A 17,404-nucleotide genomic window follows, 5' to 3' on the forward strand; every position below is an offset into this window, starting at 1 on the left:
TTATTAATTATTTCTTTTTTCTATTTTCCTTCCTTACTTTTTTGGTTGTTTTCTTTTTTTTTTCCTTCTCTTATTTTCTTTTTTTTCCTTTCACCTTTTCCCTTCGTTGGCCTCAAAAAGGGCTACCCTTGCCAACCTTGGGCGAGGGATGCCTAAGCTTGGGCTGGTGAGGGTAGCCATCATCCAATCAAGGGCAACTCTCGCTTGAGGCAATCAACAAGCCCCAATGGCCGGCAGAGGGAAAAAGAGAAAAAGAAAAGAAGAGAAAAGGAAAAAAAATAAAAAGAAAAGAAAGAAAAGAGAAGAAAAGAAAATTAAGGAAAAATTAATAAAAACTCGAAAAGAAAAATATTAAAATGTTATTAAAAATTATCCACTTCGGCGCCGGCCAACTGTAGCATGACCGGTGTCGACATCAAGTAATGAAGCATATTGTGATTAGGTTGTTGAAAAGGATAGTCACATTCAAGGCCTAATAAAACTCTGCCTCATCACTTTGTATATCAATTTAGTAAGATCAACATTTGCTTGCTCTTGAGGCACATGAACCAAGAGCATATCACTCGTTCAATCACGTAAGTCCATGAAATTCAACATGTGAGATTAATTGAGTTTACACGTGCATTTAAGTGTTAAAAATTTTGTTTAACATCATACTTGTGGTTAATATTAAGTCCTTGCCACCTGCGCATGGGGGAATAGAGTCCCTTGTAGAAGGACCTTTCCCAACGTAGCATGACTGAACTTTGTCAGTTTTCCGATTTAGTATATAATTTCCTTTTTTTTTTTTTTTTTACAATTGAATACCTCAACTTTTCAAGTTATGCTCAATGTCAGCTTCCGTTTAGTACTTGACTGAAATTGTTGATGTACCATTTACAACCGTTAAACAACCATAAAATATGTTGACGTGAGGCTTACATGGAAAATTATTATCAAGTGGCAATTTCACCAACGTGGAATCGGGCCTCTCCCTCTCTGCCCACCACTATTGCCAACACTGTCCACCACAACTGCAACAACAAGCAATACCACACTCCACATCCATGAGCCAACGTGACCACCGCCACCAACCAAGAACGTATTACATCTCCACCACCATCAACTGCCCAGGCGACCACCACCTCCATTGCCATCTCTCTCTGGGGCTAGCTGAGGCGGAGACATCGAACTCGAGGTGACAACCTCAAGCGAAGGTCGGGGATAGTGAAAGAGATAATCACAAGCTCTAGTGCGGCAGATGGCAACGACACGTCATGGCCTCATGGCATTAACGAGCGGAGGCAATGGCACTATACCAGTTTGGATGACAGCTGAGTAGGGAAGAAGACAATGAAGATGAAAGGAAAAAAATAAATAATAAATAATATTTTTAAAATAAAAAATATTTTTCTACTCCATTTTCGAGTGGGCACTCCTATTTATCAATGTGCATCATTTATACTGAATAAGCAACTCAATATAGTGAAATTTTTATTTTTCTTCTAAATTGTTATATTTACATTATAATTTCAATTAGTCTCGAAGATTATACTGCATATTTAAGGAAACCAAAAGCTAGTAGAAAACAGTGAAGAGCTGAAGATTACTGTTCTTGTGCTCCGTGTAACAAAGATCCTGCGTTCTCTCTGCCAAAGCCAGCTCCTCCCGATGCTGCAAGCAACTACAAAAACATCAACCTCTCACACCAATTTTAAGTCATTCTTTCACCCGTAACTTTCCCAAACGGAAGTAGTTGCTCGTGTCTGGTTCAGAGAACTTTCATGGGAGATATTAAGCGAAACTCTCAAGCAGCATTTGCCCATGCCTCATTACTAAAGGGTGTGATTTCGACATATAGCTAAATACGTAAAGTATATAAGCAGAAGTAAAGTCAAGAGAGATCTACCTTCATGAATTAACATGCTTAACAGTAAAAACATATATCAGAGAACATCAACCAAAGGCAGAGGCATGGTTGTTGCATCTCCTAGTGAGTATCTTCTACATGTACTTCAAAAAGTTGTGAACTAACATGCTTCTCTTCCTATTTCTTGCAAAGGAAAAGCCATGAATTTAGCCAAATCACTCTCCAGTGAAACCCCTTTTATCATTTCCACTCTTCAAAGGACAGAAGATAATTCTATTTGAATATTTTGTAAAGACTTCTTCATTGAAGGGGTAATCATTGTAGTTTATGGATCATGTGCAGTGAAGAAAGATACCACGAAGCCATACCTGTATGCTAGCTTATAAACATCTCATACAATTTAGGAAGTAATGAATACTAAGAAAGCTTAATTGCAGATCAGATTACAATGTGACACAACCCTAGCGTTCTCCATATTTACATGTTAATTAATGAGAGAACTCTGTTTTACCCTACAAATGCACATCAATCAGTAATCAAAACAAGATTCATAAACCTCCAGTAAGCTTTGGTTGTCAATTGTAAAATGTCAAAATTTCAAAGTGGAGCTAAGCAGATATGAAATCAGCAACAAAAGCAAGTCCAGAAACTGACCTAATTCATTCCTCGGAGCTAATTGATGCAACAACAGCACTGAGCCACAGCCTCCACATTTCATTTGCACAGTCATAACATACTTTCTTCATACCTTAAAACGGCTAAGAGTCATCTAATCATATATGAGTAAACAAATTTTACAAAAGTTTAGTTTTATTTCAGTATGATCAACAGATGTACCAATGATTGATAATGCTGCTGCACACATTATGCATAGTTCACATGTCACATAAAGGGAGCATGCTGAATACTCCTCTGCAACTTCTGCAGATAAAAATTCAGTCCTCTGCCACTGTTCAAGAAGAACATCAAGAGCTTCCATTTTTGCACATCTTGTTGCCTTGGAAAGCGCGAGGAGAAAATAAAGAAAGCATATTGAACTTAGGAGCTCGTTAGAGAGAAAGTTGATCTTAGAGTAGTTTCAACATAAATTTAGGTAATGCATTTCATGAAAAATGTTTACACCTCCTCGTTTATCTATTTATTTCTTTTACTCTTGCTTAACGTTTGAGTCCAATAGTTTATCTTTAAATTGATGCATCTCTAAGTGTCATTGCCTTCTTCCTCTTAGTGTCGAGAGCATTAGTAATGCAAATAAAAAATAATTAACCAAAGCAAATAATAGCAACGCATCTATAACTCGTCTATTTCGTTTTCAAATCGCCTCTTTTGTATCTGCTCCATGTTGCCTATATTTTCAAGGCTTGAGTTCAACCTTTGCTTGGTGTGTAGACTAACTGAGGAAGATAGGATTTTGTCAAAGCCAACTGCATTAGATCATGAATCCTATTGGATGAACCACTGTCTCCAAGACAGAATTATTGACGCACCTTATGCAGAAATTTCAGTTCTTTCTTCAAATATTCACAACACTAAGAGTCTAAGAGAGGATCTTATGCGTGAAGCATGGACAACTCTGTTTGCTCCTCAATGTCAAGGAATGGACACTGTTTGAAGAGCATTCTCCTTACTATTAGGCATTCGATCAAATTTCTAGTACTCAAGCATTATATTCTCTGAAATTTTATGTGAAACTGCAGTTATCCTCCCTATACTTGAGATTTTGCAGAGTCTCTCAACTCGCTTCTCATAACTTTAGAATTTTCCATCTCTCACTATGCCCTTTTCATCAAGAGAAGTGAAGCCACCATAACAACTCCCTCTCACGTAATGTAAAGCAATAAATACATACTGAGAATAATCTATAACTTTCTAATATGTTGAGGTGATCAAGTACTAATAAACATATTCAAGCATGCAATGCAGCACAATCTACAAGCACTGAACATTCTGGTCCGGCAGCTTACAAAGAATTGATTTCTATTCAAAAAATAAAAATTATTCCCCTATTCTCTGTCTCCTCATTGAAGCTTTTTCTTTCACTGTAATCGGTCCAAAATTCAGACAGAGAACAATGGCAAATGAGAAATGTGAAACATTGTACATAGTAAAGCAAGATTCTTGCTATTGTTAGCCGTACTTGTATTTTATGAAAGAATAACAGGAACAAAACCATTACAGCCTAATAATGCATAGAAAATTCCACTTTTTAGTGTTCAGATGTACTATTTTATCACATAGTAAAGAAATATTTAAGGCAGAGACACAAAAAAGATCAACATTAACTACAAGTGGATAATGTGAGGGTATCAAATAAAAACAACAATAAAGTGCTGTTGGTCAAAATTTACAGCAAGGAATAAAGAAGTAACGATAGACATACATTCCGTTTCTCATTAGTCCTGTTTCTTCCTGCTGCAATAATGTGCCCTTTCTCAACAATCACACAGCTGTTCAATGAAAATATAAGATCAATAATGTACAATGTGAAATCACTTACCAATTAAGACCGAAAATAAAGTGACATACCTGAAATGCACCTGGTTATTAAAACATACTCATCCTGTAATTCAGATACAAATCCCACTGAACGCTCGAACTGATATGGCTCTAACAACACTAAAGCAAAAACAGCAACTAGTTTGAGAAACTACATTAATCAGGTTTCATTCAAACATTCAAGAAGCAGCCAGGAGTTTTAGCTTCTCGGTCATTTTCCATCATAAAAGCTACAGCAACATAAGGATAAAAAGAGAATCCTAAACTGTTGCGAAGGCTTCAGAATTCAGAATCAACGATCAGCTACTTGTGCTTTTGTCTTTATTCTACTGAATAAATTATGTGAACTTCGTGTTTCTCATGATTGTTTTTCACCTGAAAAGGGGACTGAGAAAAACCATTACTTCACTCTTCCTCTCTTTTTCTTTCCCCACTTTGAACCTAGACTTCACCTGCTTTTTTCAATAAATTGCCATCGATGAAAACAAAGAAAGAAAAGCTACACCTTCCAAAAAAAAACTTACGAAGAAACACTGCTTCAACGACACACTCTTCAAGTTCCCGCGTAATTGCAGGGCCAAACAAATCGTAATTAAAATCCATCTCAAGTATTCCACCAACTTAATAAAATTCGGACGTGCCAGGTGTTACCTGATCTACAGCAAGCTGCACGAAGCCCAGAACCTCAGGAGAGAATCGTTCACCTCAAGCTACGTCACCAGTTTCCATGGCCGGCCTCCGTCGCCGTTGTTTCAGGAAGACGAGCTTCTTCCTCTGTTCGTTGACTCCGTTGGGAGGTGGCGATCTTCAATGCATCAGAGCTCACTGGCATCATATCGATGGAGTTGGAAGTTTTGGCCATGGCGGAGAAAAGAAAGGTGCTTCCTAACAACGGCAAAATCAGAGAATGAACTAAGAGAAGGAAAATTAGTTTAAAAAAAACTAAGAGAAGGAAAGAATTGCAGTATTCTGTTTTGGGAATTAAAGTTTACTAACTAGGGTTAATTAAAATTAATTGTTTATTTTAAGCAGGCGACCATCACATATATATTATTTTCTATAGTAATGGAAGGCTACTTCTATTGAGACAAAAAATTTGACATTCATGATTTTCAAAAGTGGTTTCCAGAAAAATAACATGATGGGACGGTTTTATGGTTGAGGTTTCCGATAAATTTTTTATGAGTTTGGGTTTGAATCCGATGATTGAGTGAGTGGAAAGCAATCAAGATCGCTCCATGATTTCAGGTCCAATTATAAAAATGCAAGAATGGGGCTTGAATTGAGGGATCGATCTAAGTGCGAATAAAAATAAACATACTAGAATTGGAAGCAATGAAAAGAAATAAGTAGTGAAACGAAAGTACACGGAAATGAAAGTGCAAGAACCAAAGGCGCGAGTAAAGAGAACGTTAAAAAAAGAGAGAAGAAAATGAAAGGCAAAAGATGGATAAAACTCACGGATAGTATTCTTAGTCCTCGATGGTCCATACAGTGGAAGTTGTTTGTGCCTTCTCTTCCCAATCCTTCCTCCACCAAAATCAAATCCTCATCCCGCGATGATAAACCGCATGGTGATTTACCACTTTCTTCGCATGTTCCGACCAAATCTTCACCCATCATCGCGCCCTTTCCATGTTTGCATACTCGCCCCATGTAAATGAGCATGCTGCGATCTTCTTCTTCTTCTTGCTTGCCCAAGCCTCATCACGCGACTTGCCACCCACGACTTCCGCATGCTTTTCTCGGTCGAACTCATCTTCTCGATATGAAGTTCAAGAAGGAGGTTGAGCTTCTCTCTATTTGTTGAGCTTTCGCCCAGGGCTGATCATTTCCCTCATTGTAGCTGGCAAAATTAACGCTAGTTCAAGTGGACATGTAAAACTACCTCAATGTCAATATATGAGTGAAGGCAAGTACCTGTTAGAAGTTTTTTCTAAGAAAAGAAAACTACAGGAACAAGGAAGAAGAAAGGCATTGTAATAAAGATCAGCTCAACTCACTCACCTACGAATTTCTTCCTTAGCAAGTTTCCATCTTTCCAACTACAAACGCAATTTTTTTAGTAGAGCTATCATCATTCCCATCTCATTCTCATCTCCATCGATCGAATTGGAAGTCATCATCATCTTCATCCACTTCCTTAGAGGGAGATTAAACTAACATTTTCTCTTTGATCCTATTTGACTGTGTTTCCCGATGCTCATTTGACAATCTTGCAAGTCCTCCTATAGATCTGCTTCGCTCAAATTATCTTCATGCACATGTGAACTATCGACTGCTAAATCTGTTGATCCATGACCAACCACATAGGGTAAAGCTGAATCTATCAGCTAATTATCTTGAAGTTCAACCTTTAAATTGTCCCTTAGTTGCTTGCATATTATTCGAATCCACACCTTTTCAGTCTTTTACTCGATAATGTAGGACTAAATTGAATATAACACCTATCAATTTGAGCAAAATTGAATTCCTCTCCACAGCTCACATGGTAAAAGATGATCGACAAAGATATGATCTGAATACAAAAATTTGCAAACTTGTCCATGGCAATCCTACATTTTGCCATTAACATGTGATTCAATATCAAAGTCATAGTACTCTTTCGGGTCATCAATATCAAGAACGACACGAAATGCCAATTCAAGAATTTGATCATGTAAGTCTTCTAAAACCATGAAAGATATGGAACCTCTTCAATAGGAACAACCCATTGTGGCATCTCTCCTTCAGGGAGAATCATTCTAAATTTAGGCCACTCTTGTTACAAAGGTAAACTGGTAGAAAGTATCGAAGTTAGCATTAGTACCGACATAAGAAGATTCATTGATCCTTGCTTGCATTGATACACGAGTCTCATGCGATAGAAATCATTCCCATAAAAGTACAGGGGCCACTTATGCTACAGACGTGTAGAACTACTTCATATATGTTTGTTTATCTTAAGCCTTCAATCTTGCGTTTTCAGCTGTTGCAATATTTCACACAATGACCCTGACATATACCCCCACATCGATATGGGTGTGTTTGTGTGTGTGTGTGTGTGTGTGTGAGAGAGAGATAATCTAACCTCGCCAGTATCAGCCAAACCTCTACGAACAATATCATGAATTGAGGTATAATCTTCAATTTTTATTTATTTATTTATTTATTTTTGTAGAGATTCGCAATTAACTCAAAAATGGGGGAAGCTCGGGAATTTCTTGTAATTGATGGCAGTTTATGACATTCAATCCAAACAAATAATAACACCTAACAATAGATGTAAGAAGGGTAGCAATTTTGTTCTCCGTCAGAATTGAACACTTAAAAAACAGGAAAGAGTCTCAAGAAACTCTACTTTGGACAAATTACATCTCGCAAGATTTAACTCGCCTAAATTTGAAAGTCCCACCTTCATTCATGAATTAACTAAATCCTCATACTTTGGAAATTTGATTAAATTCGTGCGACTATCAACTTACAAGTATTCAAGATTTTGTAACTTACAAATGCTAGATGGAAGATGTTCCAGGTTCTTGCAACCATATATATGCATTTCCTTGAAAGTGACAAGATTTTCTATTGATGCATGAAGTTCTTTAATAGTGGTCCCTTCTAACATAAGCTCTTTAAGGCCTTCAAGCTTATGTGGAATATCAGGGAACCTTTCAAATTTTGTGCAATGACCAAAATCAAGAGCTCACAGCTTTTTCGACTTGAGTACATTAGGAAAAACACTAAGTTCAGAGCACTACCTTAAATTCAACACTTGCAACTTGTCAAGATATGCAACGGACTCATGGGCTTCTACCAAGTTTTTGCAATTACGAAAATTCAATTCCTCGAGATTTGGAGTACATGAGAGGTCAAGCACTCGCAGTGACTAAAATTATTGTACTTCAAATTTAGGAAGTCTTGCAAAAATAGAGAAAGCAACTTTGATAAACACTTTGAAATTGTCGATATATGAAGCAATGTGTTCATTTAAAGAAGTGATCTGTTGTGGAGTCCACAAATAGGCCTATGTAAGTCGTTGTACATAGACGGGGCAGTCAAGCCCATGAAATGATGGTAATTTAATATTGGATGTCGTTCATGTTGTTCATGGTTATATATATTATTTTTTATGGCCGAGGAACCGCCGGAGATCACCTTTCGGGGATCACACGACCTTCCGATGCTTGGTAGCACTGTCAGGTCTCACCGGAAGCCGCTATTTAGACGTAAAACCTCGAGAGGGGGGCTGGCCCAGTAATCTACCCCCTAGAACCCCACTTAAGTTATGGAATGCAATGAGAGGGTTCGAACTCTCGACCTTGGTGATGAGGGAGAGAACTCACACCAACTACGCTGCCCATGGGTGAGTCATGGTTTTATATATTAATCACTAATAATATCATAATTTATTTGTAGGGCTTAGCTTGTTTTTTTTTTTTTTTTTTTTTTTTTTTTTGAGCAATAGGGGCTTAGCTTGCTTAAGGGTTATAAAATTCACTACGCAACACGTGGGGGAGATTGAGCTTCTCAAGGATAATTGCATATCTTGATTGTCATTTAATCTAATATTGACCAGGTGTATATGTCATAATTACATATGCCCGGGCCACAACCGTCTTCATGTGGAAGGAAGCAGTAGATTAGACAACTCAGAACCTAGTGTTTAGGTTTCCGAGTGAATTTCTTAACGTATTAATTAACTTTTCATTCAAAGTTACTATAAATAGATTTTGTGAAAATTAAATATTTTTTGGGAGAAATTACTAAAAACTTGAAAACTTTACCAATACTTACACACACATATAGATTAGCAAATTAGAGCTAACACTCATCATTTTACAATTTATATATTATTTGAAAAAACTGAATATATCTAGATAAACAATACAAAAAAGTACAAAAATAAAATTGGGTTGACAATTTTAAAAAAAAAAAATTAGAATAATACCATCAAATCAGTATGCAAATTTACCCCTAAATAATTTTTGTTCCACAAAAACTCTTTATTAGCATGATGATGAAACATTTATCCCAAACTAATTTTTTCCTAACAAAAAATCCCAAGCTAATACTCATCACCCAAATTTACCCTTTATTAGTAGATGAAAACCAAAACCATATCGCATCATGCATGTGGCAATCACAAAATTGAAGTGAAGTGAAGTGTCAGGTGACAAGCATGCCAATGTGTGGTCACTTACCAACTTTTATTTGATTATTTTAAGATACCAACTATTCCATTGATTTATTCATAGTTCGCTGGGAGCTCTCCGACGGATTAAAATTACATGCAAACAAATATTGATAAGTGGACTCAAATAAGAGCGGTCAAATCTTTTTTGAAAATGCCACTAATTTTAATATGCCGATGAATTTCGCAAATAAATATTGGTAAATTGTTAAAACATGTGGGAATTGTAGAAGAATTAAACAAATGTTCGTCATTCAATCAAAGAAGAGTTGATGAAACTAAAATTAGATGGTGACTTAACCAGTGAAGAGCTGATACAATCACTTAAAATTAATGTAGAAGCAGCTGGACATAACGCAGTCCAGGCTAGATAAATGTCGGTAACTTAACAACATATTATAGGCTATATAGATAAACGGTCAAATTTAGCTAACAAAGGGTTTTAAAACCTAAGTGCGCTTACCAGGATTGTGCGTAATATTCTTTCTCGATGAATGGTATTAACTGAAAATTATAGTTGCGGGCGTGGGTTTTCATGGACGAAGAAGGCGTTGAGACTCGTGGGATGTCCCTCTGCAGTGCGTTCTTCACCGGGATGTTTGCGTTTCGGTCGCCGACAGCAGCACACAGAAAGACGTGGCTGGCCTCTGAACCGTAACGTGGGGTATCCACGAAGTGGACGTGTCCACAATCCACTCTGGTTGCCGTCGATTCTCCGACTCCATTTGCATCAACTGCGTGCTGTGTTGTGGCAGTGGCGCTGGAAATGGGTCAAGGCCAGGAAGTGAAGACCCGAAATGATCCCCAAGTCGAAATTCAGGTTCTATACTCGTTTTTGCCTTGCTTTTACTGTCAATCAAATGGGGTTTGCTAGTTGGTGGCGTAGGGTAGTGAGCGAGTGAGCTTGTTGTGGGGGTTGTAATAGCAGGAAAGAGGGGAGATCTTCTATAGGCCCAAGGTGGAGAGAAGCAGCTGACCGCGCTGACGACGCGCAGCGCCTTTACATAGTCCTCCGCCCCGAGTCCGGCAAGAGGCCCGTCGAGGAGAAGCAAGATCCCCAGTCCTGCAAGGAAGGCTCCGACCCCGATTCCAGTGACAAGGCCACTGCAGAAGGCGGCCATGGAAGCCAGGTAATGATGGTGACAAGATTTACGACCCCACAACCCGTCTATGATCACCTCGCGATTTCAAGCCTCTCTTTAAATGCCAAACGCAGGAAGTGAACATCGAGAAGCAGGCGCTGCTGAGTTTGATAGTGAGGGGGAAGAAGAGTTCCGGACCCAAGCAAACGGAGCCGACCCCAGTGGGGATTTGTGGAGATGATCACTACCAAGATCGATGATATCAAGTCGGCTCTCTCTCTCTCTCTCTCTCTCTCTCTCTCTCTCTCTCTCTCTCTCTGTGGTTCAAGTATGACTTGTTGCTTCTTGCAGAAGAGTACGACACTTCCACGAGGGGACACCGCCACACGGCTGCGGCCAGAGCGTTGCGGGAGGGCGTGTACCGCATGCTCAGACACAAATCTGGGAGGAAGAAAGAGCGCACACATCTCATATACAAGCTCGAATTCCCTCCCGATGATGAGAAGCAAGAGCCACAGGAGTCGCTCAACGTCGACAGAGAAGGGTCCTTCCTCATCCACATCAAGAATCCCGACCAGCAAGGGGCCGGCCCTTCCCAGTTCAGGGGACTCCAGAGCAAGCGCAAGGCGGTGTTCCCCGCCCGCCTGCAGGGACAGTTCGGGCAGTTGAGGTACAGCCCGCCCGACTTCCCGAACTACGAAGGGTGTGAGTTGCTGCTGATATCGGCATCGGACGACATAGAGGAGGAGCTGGGGTCGGAGCTCAAACCGGAAGGAGAGGCAGATCCCTCCTGCTCCGATCTGCTCAAGACGTTCGGGGAAACTGCACCCGCGGATGCCCTCCTCAGGGGTTCCTGGGTCTGAATTTCAATGTTTTTGACACTTTTTGGTCTGTATTTAACTAGGAGACCAGATTCAAGTTTCGACTGCAGTTGGGCATGTGTGATATATTTGGTACCCCTGATGCCTATCTTGCAATATAATCTAATTTTATGAGCCCATATGGCTCTAACCTACTTAGGAATGATAAATGATGATTGCATGGCCTAAGTAGTGGAAATGGCAATTCCAAAATGTTGGTGGAGTCACCATTCTATGATTCACATATGGATCCAAACATCAGAAAAGGGATTGGCCATTGCAATTGTGATCCCAGCCCTACTCATTCATGCAAAAACCAAACATTTACATAGGCAGGTGGACTCGAACCTAAAGCATGTGGACGATGAAAGAGAGGGAGAGAGAATGAGAGTATAGCGGGTTTCGAACGAGAGGATTTTGTGTGAGCTTGTCGGAATGTGGAGATGGGTGACCACCAGATACAGCATTAGACTCTCTGGGGATTTTTAAATACTCCGCGTCCTTCTATAAATTTTTCGGAATTCCATTAATATCATCATTTTCATTTGCCATTGGATTGATGTGTTGTAGAACTGCATTTCTAGAATTTCGTAGAGTTATTTTTACAGATGCCTGGCATCGTTAATTGTATTTCATGGAGTAATCTAACTATGCCTAGTTGGATGCCAATTGGCTATTGTGGATAGCCCTCTCTTGGAAGAAGCCTCGTAGGCTGAGTCAATTGTCCCTTATTGGTTTTCTGAATGCATTAAGATTGTTTGGCTGCACAACAATCATATTGGATCAATTCCAACGTCCTCTATGACACTAGTCAAAATGTTGATGTGCTTAGAAAAAGACTAGGGATTGGAGATTATTGGTTGTATGTTTCAATTCGCTCATTCATACTTATTTTCATTGATTGTGTCATATCTATATACTCTCAAATTATATCCTCAATCATGCCATCTCGTAATGCTTCGTAAATGTTTTGATATGAAAACAGCTTATATTTCTATGATGATTCAAGGAAATTGTGTTAGTATGACCTGATCTAAGGGGAAAAAACTGTTTTTGGTAAATCATCGTATTTTGGGAGCTCTTTTGGCGAAGACATCACGTTTTGTACCAAAAGAAGCAACTGGGGGGCTGATGAAGTCCAATTGACAGCTAACAAAGGCAAAATTCAAGATGAAGTCTAACTAATTGACATTCCCTATCACCCACAACGGCCCCAACTAATTAACTACTGTTTGTTTGAAAAGTTCCTGCGCTTCTTTGTGGATTTTCGATAACAGAAAAAGAAAGACAGAGAGAAATATATGAGAGCCACTTGCACCGACCTGTTTGGGTTGGGACCTAGTACAATCCCTTCTCACTCGGGCCACTATCTCGGCTTTGGCCCAACCCAAGCCCAATTCTTTTTTATTATTTCAAACAATGACCAATGATCACTAGTAGCAATGGCTATCAGGCCATGCCTAGGCTGGCATGACTCAGCCCAAATGATGCAAAGGAGGAACTGTCGACCTTCGAGGGAGCCCATGATCCAAGGGAAAGATTCAACCAGGCAAGCAAAGGACTTCAAGTCGAGAGCGCTGAGTGCTGAGGGCATCACTGATTGAGGAGAATATCATGAACCGAAGATTTTCAAGTTGGCTAGGCCTGCCTTGAAGCTTCCCAGAGTCTAGGGTTTCTTATAATTAAATGAGGTTTGGTGGTAGATGACGATATTAGATTTTCATTGTTAGATGGAGGTCATATATGTGATTATAAGTTGATGACCTGTTGTATATTGAGAGGGTCTTCTTTTATGATCATGCAAATCCAACACGGTGAAAATTACCAACTTAGTCATAAACATATTATACGGATGTCAATTTATCCATAAGTTTTTTTAATTTTGTCAATTTAATCCTAAAATTTTGCTTAAATTTCAATGTAGTTCCTCTATTGAATTGCTGCTAAAGATTGTTGACTTAGCATTAGTTATTGCCAGCTATTTTATGTGGCACAATGGGGAAAAAATTGTCTAAAAAATCCTAAACCTACACTTTTATCAACCAGTCATTTTATACCAATTGAGCCAGAAAATGCTCGATTAGTGGACAATTTTTAATAATATATTTATTTTTTTGATTTTCTTTATTTTCTTTTTGGCTTTCTTCTTTGCCGACAACACACAAGTGAGGCCCAGTGAGGCCAGGGCGGCCTCGCCGTGTGTCGGTCGGGCCTAGTTGAGGGTCGGCCTAGCCAGCATTTGGTGAGGGGGCACAAGGCTCACCCTCGAGGCACTCACCTGAGGGCGACGCAGGTCGAACTAGGCAACCCTTCCCGAGCCATGCTTGGGTGAGGGCTTGCCTCGCCGAGGCTTGCCCTTGCCTGGCCGAGCCTTGCTTGTGGTGGGCAAGGCTAGCTGGCTAGCTATGGTTGGTGGCCGACCATCGCCTGTGGTTAGTCGGCCGCTGGAAAAGGCAAAGAAGAAAGCCAAAAAAAAAAAATAAAAAAAAAAAAAAAAAAGGAAAAAAATAGAGAAAATAAAAAATAAAAAATAAAAAATTATTAATTGTCCACGTCAGCGCCGACGGTCCTATATGGCATCGTCGGTGTCCATGTCAGCATTTTCCTACCAAAATTGATCGGATGGACTCAATTGGTAAGAAGTAAAAATATTTAGGATTGAATTGGAAATGTTAAAAGATTTATGATTAAATTGGCAAAAGTACAACAGGTTTATGATTTTTTGAATAATTTTCCCCACAACGGGCAATCTGATCTATATAACAACATTGTTTTGCTTATTTTTCTCGTTTTTCTTACTTTTTTCTTATCTTTTTTTTTTTTTTTTGGTTAGTTTTCTTAAATGACTGTTCATCTTTGCCATTGAAAAGGGTTTGCGTTGTCTTCAAGAGATGTTGCTGCCACTGGTCGATACCGCTGCAAGCCAACACCGCCATTCACAATAACTTCCTCTCTTTGTAGAGCAGAAGCACCATTCCAATGTTAGCCCTTTTTAATTTTCAGTCTTCAAACTTCGGTAGGAATCGGACCTCCAAGCCATTGACCTCCATTAACGGAGGCAATCGAGCAACCTCAAATTTGGGTTGCGTGACACCATAGGTAAGGGACGCGACCTCAAGTGAGGGATCGCGCCTTAATCACAGGAGGCGAGCTCCATTAATGGAGGTCGACCATAGAGAGAAATAATGACGACTTCTGTATGATGGTGATTATCGTCATTTTCCTTAAAAGTACATAAAAAAGTTCAGCAGTTATTATATTAGAGCCGTAGAATGATGTTATCATGATTTAAACTAGAAAAACTTACACATTGTAATATAAAACAATGTTTGAATTCCAAGATTGTATGGAAAAATTCTATCTATCAAGTCAATTTGTTACTAATTTTCATGCTATTCAATGAGAAATCACAAGAACATTATATTTATTTGTGTGAAATAATCATATTTTGGGCATAAATGACTTTAAACACCTCACGTCATTAGTTGACTTAGGAAAATATATTAAACAAATTCATTGTTGAAGTACTTTTACCTATATACAATGTGACATGTGGTCTATACTGATATAATTCGGTTCACTTCAAAAGTATTGAGTATTTTTTTTTTTGTAATTTCCGATGTGTTGGAGACAAATTTTTTTTGTTGAAAATCCCACGTGTATGTGTACTTCACGTAAAGTGAGTATTTTACTAAGAGTTCTTCCCTAGCTAATGACTATAGTACCATTGAATATTCACACCTGCCGTTCTCATACTTTGCTGAGGTACTATAATTGTAAATTGTTGCTATGTATTATATTATGGACATCTAATTCTGCCATAAATTAAACAAAAAGAAAAAAAGGAGTTTAAAGTAGTAATTCTGCTATTTTTTTTCTATATTATTTGATTGCATTAGATAATGATGATAACCTATTAAGCACATCAATTAATGAGTAAAGCCACAAAATCTAATTTACAAAAGCACTTTACACGAAACATATCCAGACTGTTCATTTAACAATCGATATAAATTAATTTATCTTTTGAAAAATTAGCTAAGTGGTTATTAATTTGACTGTGGCCCCCTATAACAGGAAACTATATTGACGCGTCAATATTTATGTCATCTAACCATCTCTTCACATTTCTCCTAAAAGTAGACAGGTGTTCATCCAAGGTCTCGTTATCTTCCATACATTTACTTTTGATGGATAAATGCCGGTCAACTGGGGCTTGTCGACGATCGCACTCCTGCATGGTTGATCATCTATTTTTCTAACATTAGCCCAAATGCATAAGAATGTATAACAGATTATGATTCAAAATTACCATCTTCTTGATCGTTTTAGACTATGGGTCTTTCATGCAAATACTTTGGTATTTCTAATGTTTTACTAGAATTGATTATAATATAATCATTATCAGCTAAACTAGAAACTCAAATTCGGACTTCTTATTACCAGAAGAGAAGGCGGCATCTTGTTATGATTGAAGAATAAGGAAAGCACATTCAGGTAAAAAGCAACTGCCAATTGCCTTTGGACCGATAAAATTATTAAGATTTTAATGTTCTTGTGGAGCAACACATGACTATCATGGTCTCCACATGACCTATCACATCCCTGAGATTTTCTCAGTCAACAACGATCAAGACATTAATTAACTCATCAATATCATAAATTCCAGTATTTAGGACATAATTGGTATAACGGGGAAGCTCAAATCCAATCAATGCAATTCTTTCCCAGGAAACCCATGCAAAACACACGCAAGTCCTTTACATCTTTCATCATTGTTAGGGATCACACATAGTCGATAACTATAAAGCTCAGAATCATCAATAGTGCACCTGGAATTACCTCAAAGTTTGAAAAACTCTTGTCAAACTGCATCACAAAATATGTAGATGACGAAAATTAACCTCAGAAAAGCTGATGCTCGTACAGGTTTATGCTGTAAAATTATCTAAACAATCTGATAAGTTAAAGCATGAAATCGCTGGTGATCACATCTGCAATCCTCTGTAGACACGTGAACATCCTGGCAAAAACTGATTTGGACATGCATCACGCTTCCTTTCTCAGATCCCTTGATGAAATTCTGTGATTAGAAGAGCAGTAAACGGCACATGCATCATCAGTTGGAGTGCATCAAATCATTTGAAGACACTTTGTGGGATGCTGTTTCTAAAATGTTTTAACATCTTGAGACAAAATAATTAACCCTAATTGTTTCTGCCATATCACAAACTAGAGAGAATCTTACTATGCTAGAGCCAGCAGCAATAATGTCACATTCAGATTTGTGCTTTATCACAAAACTACAGTTCAAAAGTAATCCTGCAAACAGTTCGTTTGAAGAGTGGGAGATACCTTGAAGTGAAAGTTTGACTTAGCTTATAGTCAAATGAACAAATTAACTAATAGGAATAAGAACATTGAACAACCAAGAATCGTTAATGAAGAGCAATCACTTATGTTCTTCCTCATTGTGATTGACTACAATCATATGAGTAAATCTATAGCTATAGGTATACTCGATCTTAACATGAGCATCATATCAAACTGTCACAGCAAGAATCATTGTCACAATGCCCTAATTTGGCACAACCTATAATATAAAAGGTCACACCATGTACACACTAGTTATATGCATGAGTAACTGATAATCATTCGATATGCATCAGAGGTGCATCATATCACCATACATGATGTACATGATCTCCATCAAAGAAAGGAATCATAAGTTCAAAGGTCTTACCTAGCTGTGCGAAGGCATGAGAGTGTTCAACAGGACGAATCAATGTAGGCAGATCTAATGAGAAGCATGATTTAGCTGTGAGCCTTTGGAGCTGAAAATCAAATATTAGCATTTAGCATATCTATAAGATACTTAAACAAATCATAGATTCCACAATGTCATCAATGAAAAATGAACAGAAAAGAAGGGGAAGAAAGGAAAAGA

The 17,404-nt window shown here is 38.4% G+C and overlaps 1 long non-coding RNA gene and 1 pseudogene across 1 annotated transcript; one reads left to right on the forward strand and one right to left on the reverse strand.

Annotated features, from left to right (window-relative positions):
- Positions 1–813: 813 nt before the first annotated feature.
- LOC108959698 lies at positions 814–5,232 on the reverse strand. Its single transcript, XR_005551285.1, has 5 exons — positions 4,997–5,232; positions 4,376–4,465; positions 4,230–4,296; positions 1,590–2,846; positions 814–1,313 (listed from the first exon to the last, which is right to left on the reverse strand). It is a non-coding gene; the product is annotated as an uncharacterized LOC108959698 (long non-coding RNA).
- A 5,049-nt stretch (positions 5,233–10,281) lies between these two features.
- Positions 10,282–11,460, forward strand: LOC104445878 (annotated as a pseudogene).
- The last annotated feature ends 5,944 nt before the right edge of the window (positions 11,461–17,404 follow it).

The sequence above is a fragment of the Eucalyptus grandis genome, chromosome 5 (assembly GCF_016545825.1).
Source record: "Eucalyptus grandis isolate ANBG69807.140 chromosome 5, ASM1654582v1, whole genome shotgun sequence".
In the NCBI taxonomy this organism is placed as follows: Eukaryota; Viridiplantae; Streptophyta; class Magnoliopsida; order Myrtales; family Myrtaceae; genus Eucalyptus; species Eucalyptus grandis.